We start from the raw sequence: 18833 nt of genomic DNA, 5'->3' as shown, positions 1-18833 counted from the left end.
GTGTGTGTGTGTGATGTGTGTGTGTGTGTGTGTGTATGTATGTGTGTGTGTATGTGTGTGTGTGTGTGTGTGTGTGTGTGTGTGTGTGTGTGTGTGTGTGTGTTGTGTGTGTGTGTGTGTGTGTGTGTGTGTGTGTGGTGTGTGTGTGTGTATGTGTGTGTGTGTGTAGTGTGTGTGTGTGTGTGTGTGTGCGTGTGTGTGTGTGTGTATGTGTGTGTATGTGTGTATGTGTGTGTGTGTGTGTGTGTGTGTATGTGTGTGTGTGTGTGTGTGGTGTGTGTGTATGTATGTGTGTGTGTATGTGTGTGGTGTGTGTGTGTGTGTGTGTGTGGTGTGTGTGTGTGATGTGTGTGTGTGTGTGTGTGTGTGTGTGTGTGTGTGTGTGGTGTGTGTGTGTGTATGTATGTGTGTGTGTATGTGTGTGTGTGTGTGTGTGTGTGTGTGTGTGTGTGTGTGTGTGTGTATGTGTGTGTGTGTGTGTGTGTGTGTGTGTGTGTGTGTGTGTGTGTGTAATGGAATAAAAGCCAAAGGCGGTGTCTCCACAGAAAGTACCTGGAACCAGCAGCTCTGTTTAATTCTCCTAAAAGCTTCTCTCTATAAATAAATATATAAAATACATATTTACAGTCGTGGCCAAACATTTCAGCACCTCTGCACTTTCAGATAATGCAACATTTCTGCCAGAAGACTGTTGCAATTAAAAATGCTTTGACATTCACATGTTTATTTCTGTTGTTTGCACTGGAACAACAACTGGAAAAAAGCCACATCTGATTCATTCCACACAGAACTCCAGAAATGGATCGGCACCTTTTCAAAACTGTAAGAAATACTGGGATTTCAAGCAAGTGAAGCTCCTTCAATTTAGAAAATATATAACACCTGTGGAGAGATCTGAAAACAGCAGTTGGGAGAAAGAACCTTTCAAAGGTGAGAAACCTGGAGCAGTTGGCAAACGAAGAGTGAGGTGTCATAAACTCACCCATGGTTACAGGAAGGGATTGATTTCTGTTGTATTTCCAAAGGGTGAGCTACAAAATATTAAGTGGAGGGTGCCAATCATTTTGTCCGGTCCATTTTTGGAGTTCTGTGTGGCTTTTTTTTTCCGGTTGTTCCAGTGCAAACAGGGGCAATGTTTTTGGCCATGACTGTATATATATATATATATGTCAGTTTATTAGGAACACCCAGATAAACTACAGGCTTGTCATAATTCCTCCTTCATGAAGACAAACATCAGTTTTTGTCATTCTGACTGACAGGTGTTTCTTTTATTTTGTTGAAGGTCAAATAAAGAACAAAAAACCTGTGTACGACAATTTCTGCAACTTCCTGAACCCGACAGTCTGACCTCCACGCCCACTTCATGCCCTGATTGGTCGGCTGTGTGGACGTGAGACAGCAGCTAGAGTTTGAACTTTTTGTTTTCTTACATAAAGTGACCAGACGTCCCTGTTTTCTGGGGACAGTCGCCATTTTTAGTGGCCTGGCCCGCTTGTTTTGGCCAACAGAGGGAGCTAGCTGCTAGCTATAGCAGCTTCAAAAATGAAGCTACAACCATCAAACAGGGTTATCCAATCAGATTTTTATTTTATTTTTGTTGTCTCTGGGCAGAGAAAAGGTCATCTGGCTACCCCATTGGTTTGGAGTTCGTAAGTAAACCCCCCCCCCACACACACACACACACACACACACACACACACCTAGAACTTGAAAAGTAGTTTTTATATTGAAAGAAGTGAAGAAGAAGAAGTTGTGCGACGGACAACCTTTTTTGAAAAACACTTTTGATTCTTCTGATCTGTGGAGCCTTAGACAGTCAATAGGACCTCATGTTTACTTCAAAGGTAGGGAGTCATCATTTTATCAGTTGGCCTTCACCATAGTTTTTTACAGTGCAACAGTTACCGTGGTCAGAATACATGAAACCGTATATAATGTCGTAGGACATTGGATATTTTATGATTTATCGATCGTCGAACTGGAAATGTCTCTGGTTTTCATTGTTATAATAAACATTTTTATTTATTTATCTATTTATTTTCTTTACATCAAGAATTATCTGTCCACATGGAGCCATCTCCCTCTGAAACTGAAACCACGTCCTGCTGAACCAGAGATCGTCACAGGCCTGACATCTGAAACAAGTTCTCTCTTTTCCCATCCTGCTTTCTGTCCCTAAACGCACCTAAATACAAAGAACCTAAATCCTCCTCCACCTCCAGCACCAGCTCACACTTTGTCTTCCTCTCACTGCAAAGCAAATAATAATACAGCCACCCCCACACTCACACTGCTGCCATGAGAGAGAGAGGGAGGGAGGGAGGGAGGGAGGAAGAGAGAGAGGGAGAGAGAGAGGGACAGAGGGAGGGAGAGAGAGAGAGAGAGAGAGAGAGAGAGAGAGCCCACCCACACACTTCAACCACTGTGGAAAAGCTGAAAAAAAAAATGCACTGGTCTCGACCTCTCTCTTCCTCCTCCTCCTCCTCCTCCTCTTCTTCCTCTGCCTCTTCCTCTCCCAGCAACCAATTTGGCATCCCATAGTGGTCACCGTGGAAACGCCACTCTGCCTGGAAGTGTTTGTAAGATAGATACAGAGAGAAAAGAAAAGTTGGTGCCTTCTCTTTTCTTGAAGTCTTTCCTCTCCTCCTCTCTTAACTCCTAGTTTCCTTCTTTCCTTCTTTCCTTCTTTCCTTCTTTCCTTCCCTCCTCCTCTTTAAACTCCTAGTTTCCTTCCCTCCTCCTCTCTTTCTCTCTTTCCATCTATTTTCTCTCTGAATATCTGCCCAGCACTTTAACTGCCCACACAGTAAGTCTTACACACACACACACACACACACACACACACACACACACACACACACACACACACACACACACACACACACGAGTGGGTGCTGATAGCCAGCTGTTGCCAGGCAACATGTCAGAGTTGAGTCCAACTTTACAGTGAAAGAAACTCTGACATTTCACACAAACACCTTTTGTTCTTTTCTGTTTCTACTCGTTTCTATTGAGAAGATTTAATGTCTGATAAATGAAACGAAGCAGCAGCAGAGAGAATAAATAAAGTTATAAATATTCTTTCTTGGTTCGGTTCTCACGACTTTATTGGACTGTTGGACTGTCAGGAGGATTTAAAGCCCACAGATGTGTTCAGGTGACTGTTTCCTCACCTGGATGTTTGAGCTTCACCCTGCAGGATGACAGGTGGAGCTGCTGACAGTTCACAGGTGGAGCTGCTGACAGTTCACAGGTGAAGCTGCTGACAGTTCACAGGTGGAGCTGCTGACAGTTCACAGGTGGAGCTGCTGACAGTTGACAGGTGGAGCTGCTGACAGTTCACAGGTGGAGCTGCTGACAGTTCACAGGTGGAGCTGCTGACAGTTCACAGGTGGAGCTGCTGACAGTTCACAGGTGGAGCTGCTGACAGTTCACAGGTGGAGCTGCTGACAGTTCACAGGTGGAGCTGCTGACAGTTCACAGGTGGAGCTGCTGACAGTTCACAGGTGGACGGAGGATCAACAGGTGGGAACAAAGGAGCTGACCGACCGACAGGAACTTTCTTTTACAAAATCTTACGTTACGCACTCATACTGACATTTAACAGTGTAATCCTCAGGCTCTCTGTTTGCTTTCACTACCGACACGCAATGAATCTTGGGAAATGTTGTCCCAGGAAGTGTTTGAAGGAGCCTTTGAAATGGGACAGTCTCGTCGCAGCTCAGTGACGCAGGTCGTCTTCAACCAGGTGAGTCACTTTCCTCCTGAGTAGAAAAACCACATTAGACACAAACGCTGATTCAGTGTTTTTAAATGTTGTAAAGACGTGGAGGAGATCTTCAGGGTCAGACTCGGTTCCTTCTTTATAAGAGATCGCAGTGAGTGAAAACATGTGACAGCTCTACACGCCGTTCCAACAGCGCCTCATTAAATGTGACATTCAGTGAATTAACAGAGAATAAGTTCATTAATTAATAAATACGTATTTGATGAATTAAAGTGCTGGTGTGATGAGTCAGAGTCAGAATATCCTCGACCTCTGACCTTCTCCTCACCATCCTCTGCCTCAAAACAAATATGGCTGCGGTCAGCTGGACGTTTCTACACGGTGTCTGGTGTCTGAGTGATAATCCCCCGCACACACACACACACACACACACACACACACATACACACACTGACCTTGAAGGCCAGATCACATTCTGCCAGCACACACACATGCAGGACAGTCCTGGATGTCCTTCAGACCCTGAACGCATCATTCTCACTTGTGTGTATTTATGTGTGTGTTTGTGTGTGAGGGAGATTATCATGACATGATAACATCATCTCATCAAACACACACACACACACACACACACACACTCCTCCTTTCTTCCTCTTCCTTTTATAGAAACCATTCCATCAGATTAAATCGAGTAAAATGTTGGTTCATTTCTTCTGTACGTCATTGGTCAGAGTGAGTTCTCTCAGATAACCAATCAGAGCATCAGAAATCTTACTTCATGTGTCAGGAAGCTGAACTTTTTGACCACAGCTTGATCTTTATCTCCAGTAGGTTCAGAGAGGAGAGATGAAGTTCGATGTTTCAGGTCAAATTACGTTTTAAAATAAAGTCAACAAGTCGCTGCTGAAACGATAATTAAATATGTCGTCTACACGTTCATCATATGTTTTGTTTGATTGTTGAGAAGTTTTCTGACCTGAAACTCTCCTTAAAGGTTCTGTAAATGTTTCATTAGAATAAAACCCTCAGACAGACCTGAGCCTCCATTCTCATTTCAGATTTCTTTTTGCTTTAATTCTTCGTTTTTTCTTTCCGTAAAACACTTTGTGACATCGTTAAGAAACGTGATGTATAAATAAAGTTTATTATTATTATTATTATTAATAATATAAAGGTTCCATACGTGAACTCAGGTTCCTCATGTAAATAAAACTTAGTATTTCAGTTTTAAGCTGCTTTATCCTTAAACAGAAGATATTTGGAGATAAATATTGATGGTTAATACAAAATGTAAACAAACTAATTGTTTATGATACATGATTATAGATCGAGCTCCTCCACAGTACGTTAAGTTAAAATGAGTTCCAACTGTAGCTGCAACATTAATGATGCTCCCACGTTAATTAATCAATGATTTGAATTCAGTGATTTGATCAATATTATTCTGAAACAGGTCGTTCTGCGTCATTTAGTATCTTAATCTTATTTATATTCAATATTATCAAAATCACAATAAGAACACACATTACCTCACAGAACAATAAATGACCCAGTTATAATGAAAAACAATCAAAATGAAACAATAACAAGCAACTGAGGAAACACTGAAGACTGGAAAACAAAGATCACGATAGAGTGATAAAGATAAAATGATAAAATAATAAAACACAGGAGATGCATTAAAGTGACAAATAAAAGGTCGGATATTAAAAATCAAACAAAAATTAAAACAAAACAGTAAAGATAAAATAATAAAATGCAAAAACAAAGGAGAGGTTTGACGTAAAATTACAGGAATAAAAGTCGGGTATTAAAAAGAAAACAATCAGAAAAATAGAATAAAAAGACTCAGCAGAAAAACAGCTTGAAATATATAAATAAATTGAAAAAATAATTAATTAAATTTAATTAAAAGCCAGACAAAAAAGGTATAAATACTCTGATACTTTTACTTTTTGAACCTTTGTCCTTGTAACAAAGTATTTCATGTTGTTCTAAGTGAAAGATCTGAGTTGTTCTGTTTCCTGTAGAAAACAAAGAGCCTGAAAGCAGCTGATTCATCAGGAGCGTCTGTCTGCTGCTGCTGGTCCAAGTGTAAAGACAAGAGCTCAACTTTAACTCAGACCAAAGGCCTGATGGGAAATGTTTCCAGAGGCCTGATGGGAAATGTTTCCAGAGGCCGCAGAGAACAGAGGTGCGTTCACTGCCTCTGTTCCAACAGAACACGGTTCTTCATGTGTTCCTGCTGTTTGATGACAACTTCTCACAGTCAGAGCTGTTTGGCATCGTTCAGTCTCTGCAGACCCCCACCCTCCCCCTCCCCCCTCCCTCTCCTCCCCCCTCCCGGCCGATTCTCCGCCTCTCACTCACATTTAGGGATCTGGAGGCGCTTCATATCCCTCCCGCTGCAGCCCTGAGGGGTGGAGACGGTGGGGCAGATGGATCCTAAAAATGCAATGTCATTTGTATTTTCATTTATTCGCTGTTGAAACGATGATGAGGCAAAGCTTTGTGTCGCTCCAGGCTGCCGTATGGAACAAACACACGATGAACATTCATTCTGCAAGTTTATTTATGAGCCAAATAAAAGACACATTTCATCAAATTATGAGAAACAATTAATATTTCTGAGCCAGATTCACATTCATGAACTAAACTATTGGAAACAGCTGATGATTGAAAATCAAATCTGTAGATTAAGTAATAAAAACTTTTAGCAGCAGCTTTAAAACTAGCAGGGTGTTAATAATAAGTAGATTTCTTTGTTTATTTATCACAGTGTGATGTGGTGAGATGAACCAGGAACCAATAGAATAATAAATATTTAAATTTCCAGTAAGATAAAAATCATTGAGACATGTTTCATGATCATCCCCCCAGATAACAAATGAAACATCTGGCCCGAGTCTGGCCCACATACTTCCACATCTGGGCAGAGTCTGGCTGTTATCCTCCGGTACTGACTGCACAGCTGGAAGATTTTCTGCGCATGCTCCAGAATTGGTCCAAATGTGGAAGTGGCATCTGGCATCACGCCGTATATGGGCCAGATTTGGGGCATGGAACTGGGTATATACTGAGCCAGAGGAAAACAAGCATGTGGCCAGAGTATGGGCCGAGAAAGTTGGACACAAAAAACAAAGTCAGATCTCCAGATTCAATCACAGTATTTATTTCAGTTCAGTCAGTGTGATGTTTCCAGCGATTAGACAGTGTCCTGTAACAGCAACACGGTCGCTGTCATTTCTTAGTCTTCATCAGGTTCCGTCATTTTCACACGTTTGTAACTGATTTCTTGGTCGTAGAGTTTTTCACTGTCTCAACTTTCTCAACTCTCAACTCAAAAAAGACCGTCACATCCACACCTGTCCCCCTGCAACAATGGCAGGTGGGAACCAAAGGCGCTCCACACCTACAGATTATATATTATGAAATAATAAAGTGCTGCAACTGAAATCATATAATAAATAGAAGTAATAAAATTAATAATATGATAAACTCAAATAATATTGCACCACTTAATATGCAACACAAATTAATATGGTTAACTTATAATTAAAATAATCCAAATGTGTATAATATATAATGTTACACAATAAATTAAATATCTGTGACGTATCCATAGCAACTGTTTATCAGGAAGTGTGACATGTCATCATGTGTTTATCGCTCTTTTTATTTATTGTTCATTTGTTTTCTAGTAGAGACTAACGCAGGTTGTAGCTCCGCCCGCCGCCGGCGCCGCGGGGTGATAGAACCGAGCGCACCGGGCGCTGCGGTCCGGGCCGTGCTGAAGCGGAGTGGAGCAGAGCGGAGCGGGAGGGGCGGGGGGAGGAGGAGGAGGAGGAGGATTGGTGGATTTGAGGACTCTCTGCTCCTGCGTTGTTTTTGCTCCGAGCTCCACAGAGATCCGTCCGTCCTTCCTTCACTGCGAGCGGGACTCCACTGCGCTTCCGTCGGCCTTCAGGTGAGTGTGAAGCCGAGCCGAGCCGAGCCGTGTCGGGCCGGTCCGCGCTGTTTTTCTCCCTCTGCGCTCGTTTCATTTTCCAAATCACGGATTTGTTTCATTGTGCCGGAGAAGCATCCACATCCATGACGGCTGCGGCTGCGGCGGGGTTTGTCCCCACGCTCTGATATCCCGGGTTAGACGCCGCTTTTTTCCCGGGTTAAATGCTGTGAGCTCAGGTGAAAGCAGCAGAGTCATTAGTGCCGGTGCAGCAGCGGGGTGAGGGCGCGGAGAGCAGCCGGGCAGCGAGCTCCTCTCCCGGCTGTGTCTCCCAGCTTCATCGTGTTGTTGAACTTGTGTGTGTGTGTGTGTGTGTGTGTGTGTGTGTGTGTGTGTGTGTGTGTGTGTGTGTGTGTGTGTGTGTGTGTGTGTTTTGAGGCTTCGTGCGCCACAGCTGCTGCTTGTTGTTGTTGTTATGTTGAACTCTGGTTTAAATCTGATGGAGGGATTTTTCTTCTTCCTGATGGAGGTTGTGATGATGATGATGGTGGTGGTGATGATGATGATGGTGATGATGATGGTGATGATGGTGGAGATGGTGGAGATGGTGTTGGTGCAGGCGTGGTCGCCTCTGCTGACCTCAGCCCAGGAGCAGAAACACTAGAATATTCCCACAATGCCCCTGTGCTGCTGCCACAGGGAGCTCTGCAGTCCCTCTGTGGATCCGGTCTCAGGACCTTCTGGGACGGGGGGGGGCGGGGGGGGGGGGGGGGTGGGGGGGTGTCTGGATTCTTCTTCTGCTTGTAAATAAAAGCACGACTGTGTAGTTTGGGTCAGTGTGAGGGTTTCCTTGCAATGACGTGACACATCTTTAATCTCACTGTGTTTGTTGTGTGACAGTAAAACCACAGAAGAAGAAGAAGAGTTGTGCGTAACGCTGCAGCTTTGAGGTGTTTTTTTGTTGCGCAGACCCGGTTTCAAATCCTGTGGAGCAATTATGTAATCAGATACAGGCTGGGCTGCTGCTCTCTCCTCCTCCTCCCTCCCTCCCTCCCTCCCTCCCTCCCCCCTCTCCATTTCTTCCCCCTTACCTCTCCCTTTTCTTCCTAATCTTCCTCCTCCTCCTTTTCCCGTCTCACACTGTTTCCTCCTCATATCTTTTCTTTATCTTTCTCACCTCAGTTTACCTCTTATCATCATGTCTCTCCCTCTCTCCCCCTCTCCCTGCCTCCCCCCTCTCTGTCCTCATCCTCCCCCACCCTCCTTTTATTTCTTTGATGCAGCAACTGGGAAACATTTGGCAACTTGTTGCCTGGAGCCTTTAAAACGTCTCAGTGAGGCGTCGACTCGTTCTCATGTCGCTGCTGCTGCGACAATAAAGTTTCATCCTTTTGAATTTAAATCACTTTTTCAGGAATCTCACTTTTAGAAATGTTGAACTCCGCGGATTCACGCCCCTTGCCCCCACAGGGAGGTCAAAGGTCAGGGATTCAGAGCTCAAGGACACTGGAGGAGGAGGGTGGAGGAGGGGAGGGGGGGGTGAAGGTCAGGCTAGAATCTCTGCTTTGTCATCAACATCTTACATCCTATATTACCCACAATGCAATGGGACCACCAGCAGCTAGGTCAAAAACTGGGATGTTTTAATGCTCGTAGGTGCTAATGTAGCATGTAGCATGTAGCAGAGAGCTACAGGGGTCTGGTAAACATTCTATCGATCAATCATTCGATCTATAATCAGCAAAAAAGAGTAAATGAAAATAGTAAATAAAGAAATAAAAAATGTACTTTACTAATTCACTAAAATGTCCAACAAGAAAACAGAAACTGGACCCAGAAAATATTTTGTCTCGTTTGTTTGAATGTTAATCGATCATCAGAATATTTGCAGATTCATTTCCTGTCGATCGACCAGCTGATCTTTGCAGCTGTAGAATAAATGTGTTGGATACATTACCCACAATGCAACTGGAACACCAACAGTTTGGTCAGAGACTGGGAGGTTTTATGATTGTAGGTGCTAATGTAGCATGTAGCATGTAGCATGTTTCCTACAGTCGAACCCCAAATATTCAGTTTAACAAAAAGTAAACGCAGCAGAGAAACTGGATCAAAACATTTCGTCCCGTTTCCTTGATCCTGAATCGATCAATCGATTATCAGATTGATTCCTGTCGATCGACCAGCTGATGGTTGCAGCCGTAGAGTGAATGTGTTGGATAATTAATGTAAAGTGCGAGTCTGTGTTGTTGTTAAAACACTTTCCATGTGGCGTTCGCTGTCGTCGGCAAAACGCAGATCTGCTGTTCACAGCCTCTTTAAATGAAATGGAGCGGAGCCACAGAGACGGGGGGAGGGAAGGAACAGGAAGCAGAGGGGTTTATGGGAAATTTATGGAAACAAAAACTCCTGAACGCAGCATCTTTAAAAACATCTGAACAAGGTGTTTTTTTCTTTTTTCTTCTGTCGTTCCCTCCTTCACCTTCATCTGTGAATCACATGTATTGATCAGCTCAGATCCTGGTCGTCTGTCTCATCAGCTGGTTTGTGTGTTTTGCTCGTTAAAGACCCGCGGGGACGTTTGAGGTGGACTGATGCTCCTGAACGCTGCTTCTGGCGCCGACTCAGACTCTCTCCCTCTCTGAAGCCTGGGCGCTGGTGGAGGTGGAGGCGATGATGCAGTTTACGGGCCGGCCGGCTTCACGCAGTCGTAGATCTGAGCTGTAAATCACCGGCTCTGCTGCAGCGTCTCAAATAGCACAACGGCTTCATCACTTTAATACCAGGCTAATATTAAACTCCAGAGCTCGGGGTGTGTTCCTCCGGCTCGGAGACGCCTCCGATTACACAACAGATTCATGTGGAAAAAAGTTTCTCTAAAGTCTGATGTTCTGCTGTAAATACAAAAACTAAAGATGAACTCAGGAAACTGATTATTGATCCTCAGGATACGTCCACACTACATCCTTTTCATTTCATGGTGCAACTCTGCTGGACCTGTTTTATTTTGAAAACTCCGGGCTTGTGTTTTATTTTGAAAACTCCGGGCTTGTGTTTTATTTTGAAAACTCTGAGCGTGTGTTGTAGTCCGGACAGACAGAAACTGAGACCTTTTGGAAATGATGAGGTCGCAGCCGTGGCCTCTCCTGATTGGCTGTGAGTGTCGTGGTTCCTTCCCCAGATTTCAGCAGTTTATCAAACAATATGCAACAAATTATAATCAATAAAGAAAATTACAAATGAAAATAAACCAATCTATTTCCTCAGTAAGACCTGGAGACATGGAAGCAACAAATATCCAACCAACCGATACCAACCGATACTAACCAATACTAACCAATACTAACCAATACTAACCAATACTAACCGATACCAACCGATACCAGACAGTAGCTGTTGTGTTTTGACTCTCTCTCTCTCTCATTGTGTTTCTGTGTCTCTGGAGCTCACTCCACCTCTTGTAAACAGATCAGTGTGTGTGTGTGTGTGTGTGTGTGTGTGTGTGTGTGTGTGTGTGTGTGTGTGTGTGTGTGTGTGTGTCGCTGTATTAATTGGTGCAGAGCGCTGTTGACAGAGTGTGTGTCTGTTTGTTTGGGGACGGTCGTCCGGCCTCGTGGTCGGGACGAGGGAGGAGAAACGGATCGTTATCTTCTTCTTTTCTTTCATCTTTAAAGACGAGTCTCGAGACCCTTTAAATGTTTGATAGAGAAAAGAAGTAAACAGGAAGTTGACAGATGATGAAAATGTATTTCAAAATGAAAGTTGTTTGTAGTCTCTCAGGGACAGATCAGGCTCGTTTGGATCAAATCAGAAATATCGACAATGCATCAAAGTCCCTCCCACAGTGTTTGATTGACAGGTTGATCTCTGGGAAATGTAGTGAAGTGAAAAATGGCGACTTGATAAATATAAAGAGGAAAGTGAGGATGTGGTGAGTCGTCCCTTTAAGAGCAGGAGGTGAGTCGTATTTTCAGAAACGAGGACACTCGTCTGTTTCTGTCGTCCTTTTTCTCCTCGTCCTCTCCAACTGCAGACTCGCCCTCCTTCCTTCGCACACCTTCATCCCTCCTTCCTTCCTTTCTTCCTTCCTTTCTTCCTTAGTCTCCTTTATTTAAAGTTTATTCCTCCAGCTGAAATGAATCAAAGCCCTTTTTCAAAATAAAATAATATTTATAATATCAATTGAAAATGTTGCAGTTGTGTTTTACTGTGAAGGAGACGGACGGTTCACACCTCCCTCCTCCGTCGTCTCCATCCCTTCTTCTCGACTCGGAGGCTTAAACTTGAAGGAGGAAATTTCATGTTGGGGCCCCGAGGATCAGAGGGGAGGCGAGGGGGGAGTGATGGATGAAGGGAGGGGAGGAGAGGAGAGGAAAGCAAGGATCTGCAGATTCTCTGTTCAGGTTCATCACGGTCGGTATCTGCAGAGAACATGTTGAATCAGTTTTACTTATTCAACAACGTCGGCAGGATCCGGATCCTCCAGATCCAGATCCTCCAGATCCTCCAGATCCTCCAGATCCAGATCCTCCAGATCCGAATCCTCCAGATCCAGATCCTCCAGATCCAGATCCTGGTCTGGAGGATCTGGAGTTTGAGTAACGTTAACAATCATCACTGAATGTCGAGTATCGACCTTTAAATCTTCCTCTGGATCCTGAATCCTCTTCAGAAAGTTCACTGAGGAAATCTAAACGATCTGAAACAGATTAAAAACAAAAAACTGAATCTAAATCAGTTTCCAAAATGAACAAGGAGGTGAAAAAGAGGAGGAGGAGGTGAAGAGGAGGTGAAGAGGAGTAAGGAGGACAGGACTGAAAGATACCAGCTGAGAGAAGGGAGGAGGAATGTTCTGGAAAATGTCCAGCAGATAGGAGGAGGAGGAGAATCTTGATTCAAGGTCCACTTACATAGCTGCTTGTTGTGCAGCTTTTGAGCGTTATCATATGGTTTTCTTCAGCGGATGAAGCTGTAGTTTCTGTTCCTCAGAGTTCGTTCAGGATTTCACCTCCATGTCGGCTTCAAGTAGAGATTTTCAAATTAAAAAGATTAAAAATAAAGCATTGATGTAAAGTAGAGCTTTCAAAATAAAGTGTTTGTTCACAGTAAAGCGTTTGGCTTTTATTGTGAAGGGCCTCTAATGTTCGTCAACAGTTACAAAGAAAAACAATAAACGGTAAAAGGAAAGCTGGGGATTTCCAATAAAAGCCAAATGTTTAAAGTGTCAGATGGTTTTTGTTTCAGGTCTCTACCTGCTTCAGACGCTGAGAAATAACGGTCTGAGTGACGGCACAAAGTTGTTCAGGAGGTTGTTTCAAACGGTTTTAGAGAGAGACTCGGGTTTTAAAGGGTTAATGCCTCGTTCTCTCCCTCCTCCTCTGGGCGATGTCTACATGAGTTCAGGGCTGTGTGTGTGTGTGTGTGTTGTGTGTGTGTGTGTGTGTGTGTGGAAGGACGATGAGTGTCTTTATTATCAGACGTGTGTTCGCTGTAATGATCTCTGGGAATTTCTACAGTCGACGGTCTGAAGGAAAAAACTGTTTTATTCTACTTCTTTATCTCTTCTGCCAATACACTCTCCCTCTACACACACACACACACAACACACACACACACACACACACACACACACACACACTTAGATATCAGTGAAGCATGGCATGTTTGAACTGTCTGTTTGTGGGGCCTGCTTCTTTTCTGTCTTCTGGTGTGTGTGTGTGTGTGTGTGTGTGTGTGTGTGTGTGTGTGTTTACATAGCTGGGTCACACCTGGGTGAACAGGTTTGACCTCAGCAGGGGTCAAACACACACTTGAAGCTCTCTTGTTCTTCGTCTCCTCGCACGTCGGGAGTCGACTCCGATCTGAAACCTGCTTTTTTTTTTATTTAAAGTTTTTCATGAGATCAAATATGAAGTTTCTAGTTTTATAGTTTTATAGATGTTGGTTTTGAAAACGTTTCATGGATCCAAACTGATCATGGAAGCTGCTGAGCTCATAAACGTTTGTGTTAATTTCCATCAAAGAAGGAAGAAATAAAAACACATCAGCTGCTGATTTCTCATGAAAAAAATATGTGAACAGAGTGTTTCTGAAGAATCTGCACTAATTTGCAGCAGGAAGCTTTTTCCACTCGCTCAGATTTGTCATTTTCTTTGTCCCTGTAGACGGAAAAATCAAAACACGCAGAGGAGGACGAGACGAGAGGACGAGCGTCTCTCTCTCTCTCTCTCTGATCTCTGACTGTAACACTCGGATCACCTGTTTTACCTGAACGCAGCAGTTTGAGCTGCCGCCTCATGAGATTTACTGATGATGAGACGGAGAGGACGTTGAGGACAGACGGAGGGACAGAGACCAGGTGAAGGACGGATACATTAGTTTTATTTCCTCAGGATTTTCTCGGAGCCAAAGATTACATCATCGTATTTTCATTCTCAGCTCGCTGATCGAAACCAGAACAACGGCAGGAAATCCTCTCACGAACCGACGGACGCTCCTGAAGTTCAGATTAAAGTAACGGTGACGAGTTCCTGAAGAGAATCTGTTGTTGCAGTTGCTTCCTGATGAAACCCCGCCCACTTTCCTCCATGTAATTAGATCTGTGTTCGTTTTCTGATTTCCCTCTGCGTCTGTCCGGATCACAGACTCTAAACAAAGATGGACGTCGTCTCCGTGACGTCACCCGCAGGTTTCTGAAGCTCAGAGTGAGCTGCTCCGCCGTCGCTGTCTTGGCAGCGTCTGACTCCGCCCCCTAACTCCCAGCTAATCTAGATATGTTGGAATTTAATCCGAAGTATAAAGAGTATTTTATCATAATTATCATATGAATTCTTTCCAACTTCCTGATTCTCAACTGTTGATTCACTTTCTGTGATTTGATCATTTGTTTTTTGATTTGACAAATAAGCTGTAATTCATATCATGTCCGTTCACTTCACACACTCAGATGTGTGTGTGTGTGTGTGTGTGTGTGTGTGTGTCTGTGTGTGTGTGTGTGTGTGTGTGTGTGATGGATTGTAATAGTAATGTGACGTATTATCCACACGTGTTTACTTTAAATTTAAACACACACACACACACACACTGATGCACTCTGTGTTGACCTTCAGCAAGACTCCATTTAATTTGATTTCCATGTAGCCAAAGGCGTTTCTCTCTCTGACACACACACACACACACACACACACACACACACACACACACACACACACTACAGATGGTGGCGTGTAGTCTGACCACATCTGGAGGCCTCAAACCGAACATTTCATTTATCAGGAATGTGAGCGTAGTGTGTGTGTGTGTGTGTGTGTGTATGTGTGTGTGTGTGTGTGTGTGTGTTTGTGGTTCAGTTTCCTGAAATGGCAGAAGCAAAGTTGTGTTGAAGTTGTCGGTTGAAATCCCAATGCAAGGGGCAGGGGAGGGGCACTTTACCCAACCTGCTCGGCATCATGGGAAATTAGTGGTAGTGGAGTTTAAAGGACAAAAAGCACGAACTCGATTCAGTTTGGGGTGAAGCTCTGCTGTGTGTGTGTGTGTGTGTGTGTGTGTGTGTGTGTGTGTGTGTGTGTGTGTGTTCGCCCTGAAACCCTGCTGTAGAAGCGAGGGAGGGGTCGACAGTCGGAGACAAAGGAGGAAATGATTGGCTGAAACTGGAACGCTGCCTCTGGGCCGTGGACCTGCTGACCGACCGAGACCAGACGTCCAGACCGCACCGCGAACCTGAACCCGCCTGTTCTGGCCTGCTGGTCTCTCCACAATAAGAGCGTTTTATATACTTGATTTACAAAATAAAAGCTGAAAGCCTGTCACTGTGTTTACATCAGCCTGACAGCTGCAGACAGATGTTGGCTCCGCTCGCCGTTCGCTCCACGTCCACGGCGCCAGAGACGCTGTCCCCTCGTCTTCATCGCCACAGTCTCCGTTTCTATAAAACCGTTGTTTTTTCTCTTCGTCACAGTCAGATCAGGATTTCTGGAAATTTCTGATCAGCATTGACTTCAGCTGCTTTTTTCAGTGTTGCTATGACGACAGTGAGGCTTACATCATTGACCTCCACCCCTCTCATCTCTAGAGCACAGCAGTAACACAAGCCCAGATGACTTCATGTACTACATCACATCTGTGTGTGTGTGTGTGTGTGTGTGTGTGACAATGTGAGACTGTGTGTTTGTTAGAATGAAAAAATAATTGACTTTGTCATCTTCATCATAAATTCGATGAAGAATCTTAGTGTTTAAACCGTTAGATGAACTTTTACTTTGAAAAGCTGTTTTAAAAAGTTTAGACGTTGATTAAAGAGTCAATGTTTGGACTGAAATATATTTATATATGATATTAAACAAATAATGAAGTGTCATATTGATGTTTAAAGATAAAGAAAACAAAGCTATTAGTATTAATTATATTTTATTAGTAATCAGCTGGAAACATTTTTATTTTGTTGAATAAAATAAAGATCGTGAAATGAAATCAATCATATAATAATTTCTATAAACGCTGAAAACAAGAGAAACTGGTTTCAGGTTGTTGGTGGTTTTGTTGGTTTGAGCGTCAGAGCGACTGCAGCAGTGAGAGGACAGGAAGTCTGTCAGTAGATCAGTGTGTGTGTGTGTGTGTGTGTGTGTGTGTGTGTGTGTGTGTGTGTGTGGGGGAATATTAAGGAGCTTTACACCGGCGTATTCCTCACCCACAAATACCCGCTCACACACTTGGCATGATGGGAAATGAGTTTGATGGCATTGGACAGGGAGGGGGGTGGGGTTACATGTCCTTGACCGCACGAGGATCTACACACACACACACACACACACACACACACACACACACACACACACACTCAGTTTCATCAACATGAAGTCACAAAACGACTTAATCTGAATTTTAAAATCGCACTTTTATTTATTTATTGTTTATTTGACACGTGTTTATAAACATCAGTACAAAGCACATGATGGAAACATGTCGGATTGTTGCTAAAATGCTCGATCAATAATTGACTGTAAACAGTTTTATTTTTATATTTGTAAATGTTTTATTTAGTAATTGACCGATAACATAAAAAAGAGACAAAGAAAATAAAAAGTGATGATGAAACAAACAACTCCTGTATTTTAGCATCGATGCTACGAGAAGCTAAAACACGAACAAAGAGAGTAAAGTTCATGAAAACAAACAAATTAAACTAATGATGATAAAACCTGCTCAGATTTTATTCAAAGTCATCAAAAGAAAAGATTATTGATTAAATCTCCTAATTATCTCCTCAATCGTTTGTTTTATAAAATACAGACGTCGTCGTCTTTTGTCCAAACACAACAAACCTCAAGATCTTCGCCTCAATTTTTTCCCATTGGCGGTTGAAAAATTTCTCATGTCTTTGATACATTATCTGTAAAGTTCCTGTCGATAGATCAATAAATTGTTTCAGCTCCAAATATGAATAAAAAGTTTTCTATAGTTCATCAGATAAACACTACATTTCCCATCATCCTCTGTGCTTCCTCTGCGCTCACCCTCCATGGTATCTCAGGCTTTACAGCTGACTTAGAGTCACACAGACAGACAGGTGAGTCAGGGCGACAGGTGAGTCAGGGCGACAGGTGGGCGTCTGTGAACCTGCCTGTTGAGGAATGTGTTTGATCCTGTTTTAACACTGTGACCAGCAGGAAGCTCAACCAGGAACAAAGAACTACAGTCACTGTGAACACACACACACACACACACACACACACACATACACACACACACACACACACACACACACACACACACACACACACACACACACACACACTCGTGTCCTGTGGAATAGATTAGATCTGACATCCCACAATGCACTGCAACATGAGCCTGGCAGGATTGTGGGCTGAGAGGGAGAGAGAGAGAGAGAAAGTGTCTGGCAGCTGGCCAGGGTGAGATGATGGGATGGATCGCCATGACGACACAGCCGACCCTCCAATCTGGACTGTGAAGAGCCGAGTGTTTGCGTGCAGTGTGTGTGTGTGTGTGTGTGTGTGTGTGTATTTCTGTGTGTGTGTATTTCTGTGTGTGTGTGTTAGTCGTGATATTTCTGGACTGAAGCTGCTGCAGCTCGAGTGTTGAGTGTTTTTTTTCTCCGTCTGTTTCAGACTAAAACTAATTTTCCTGCTGCTGGTCAGATTTTTTTTTCTTTTTATTCAAAATCAAATCAAAAAAACTTTATTGATCTGAATGTCGACGTGACATTTCTATCAAACGACACAGTCTGAAACTAGGACAGTAACTGCTGCTTCTCCAGCTTCCACTATTAATGTTGTTAATGTCAGTACGGCTGCAGATCATGCTTATTCTCACTATTGATTAATCTATTGATTATCTTTTCGATCAATCATTTAATATTTGACGTGTCAAACAATAGAGGAAAAGCCTGACACGATGTTTTAATGGCGACACGACTGAAAGCGTCAGCGCCGTGGCGTTTGTTGCGACACGCAACGGGAAAATCTCAACATCCGGACGTTCGACCATCAGTCATCGATTAGTTTGATCGGTTAATCATTGATTATTTTGCTGAATCAATTGGTTCATGAAACACAAAGACAAAACGTCTCTAAATGTCCGCCTGTCTGAAAGAGTTTCCGTTCACAGCGAAATAAAAGTGAAGCTCAATTTTTTTTATAATTAATTGTTTATTTTATTTTTCAATCAAAAATACACTTTTTTTTTTCCAGTTCCAGCTTCTCAGTTCCTGATGTTTCCTGATGTTTCCTGATGTTTCCTGATGTTTCCTGTTTTTCTTCGTCTCATTTGATGGTGACCTGATAGTTTTCAGGTTTTTGAAGAGTTGATTGGACAAAACAAAATGTTTAAAGACGTTTACAACGATTAAACGACCAGAGAATATCTGACGTCTCTCACTAATGACTCGGAAAATAAATCGATTATAAAAATATAGCTCCAATCATTTCCTGTTGATCAACTAATCGATTAGGAGCAATACTATTGTTTCTCTACTTTAAATATTTTATCGACCTGCATCATCTTCATCGTCATCTTTATTTCCTGTGTGACGTCGCAGCTCGATGACTGTAAACTAATAAATCAATCTAAAATCAATATTCACCTTCTACTGGGCGACTTCCTCTTTGTATCGGTGCATTGACATATAATCAATAATAG

At 43.0% G+C, this 18833-nt stretch overlaps 1 protein-coding gene across 1 annotated transcript in view; it reads left to right on the top strand.

Moving 5' to 3' along the window:
* The first annotated feature begins 7540 nt into the window (after positions 1 to 7540).
* The window catches only part of LOC130181076 (spectrin beta chain, non-erythrocytic 1), a 99578-nt gene continuing 88285 nt past the window's right edge, over positions 7541 to 18833 (top strand). Inside the window, exon 1 of the mRNA XM_056394837.1 lies at positions 7541 to 7697. The gene's annotated coding sequence lies outside the window, so the exon portion shown is untranslated. The remainder of the gene's footprint in view (positions 7698 to 18833) is intronic.

Source organism: Seriola aureovittata, chromosome 14 (assembly GCF_021018895.1).
Source record: "Seriola aureovittata isolate HTS-2021-v1 ecotype China chromosome 14, ASM2101889v1, whole genome shotgun sequence".
Classification (NCBI taxonomy): domain Eukaryota; kingdom Metazoa; phylum Chordata; class Actinopteri; order Carangiformes; family Carangidae; genus Seriola; species Seriola aureovittata.
The sequence above is the reverse complement of the archived record's forward strand: the minus strand, read 5'-3'. Positions and strand labels throughout refer to the sequence as shown.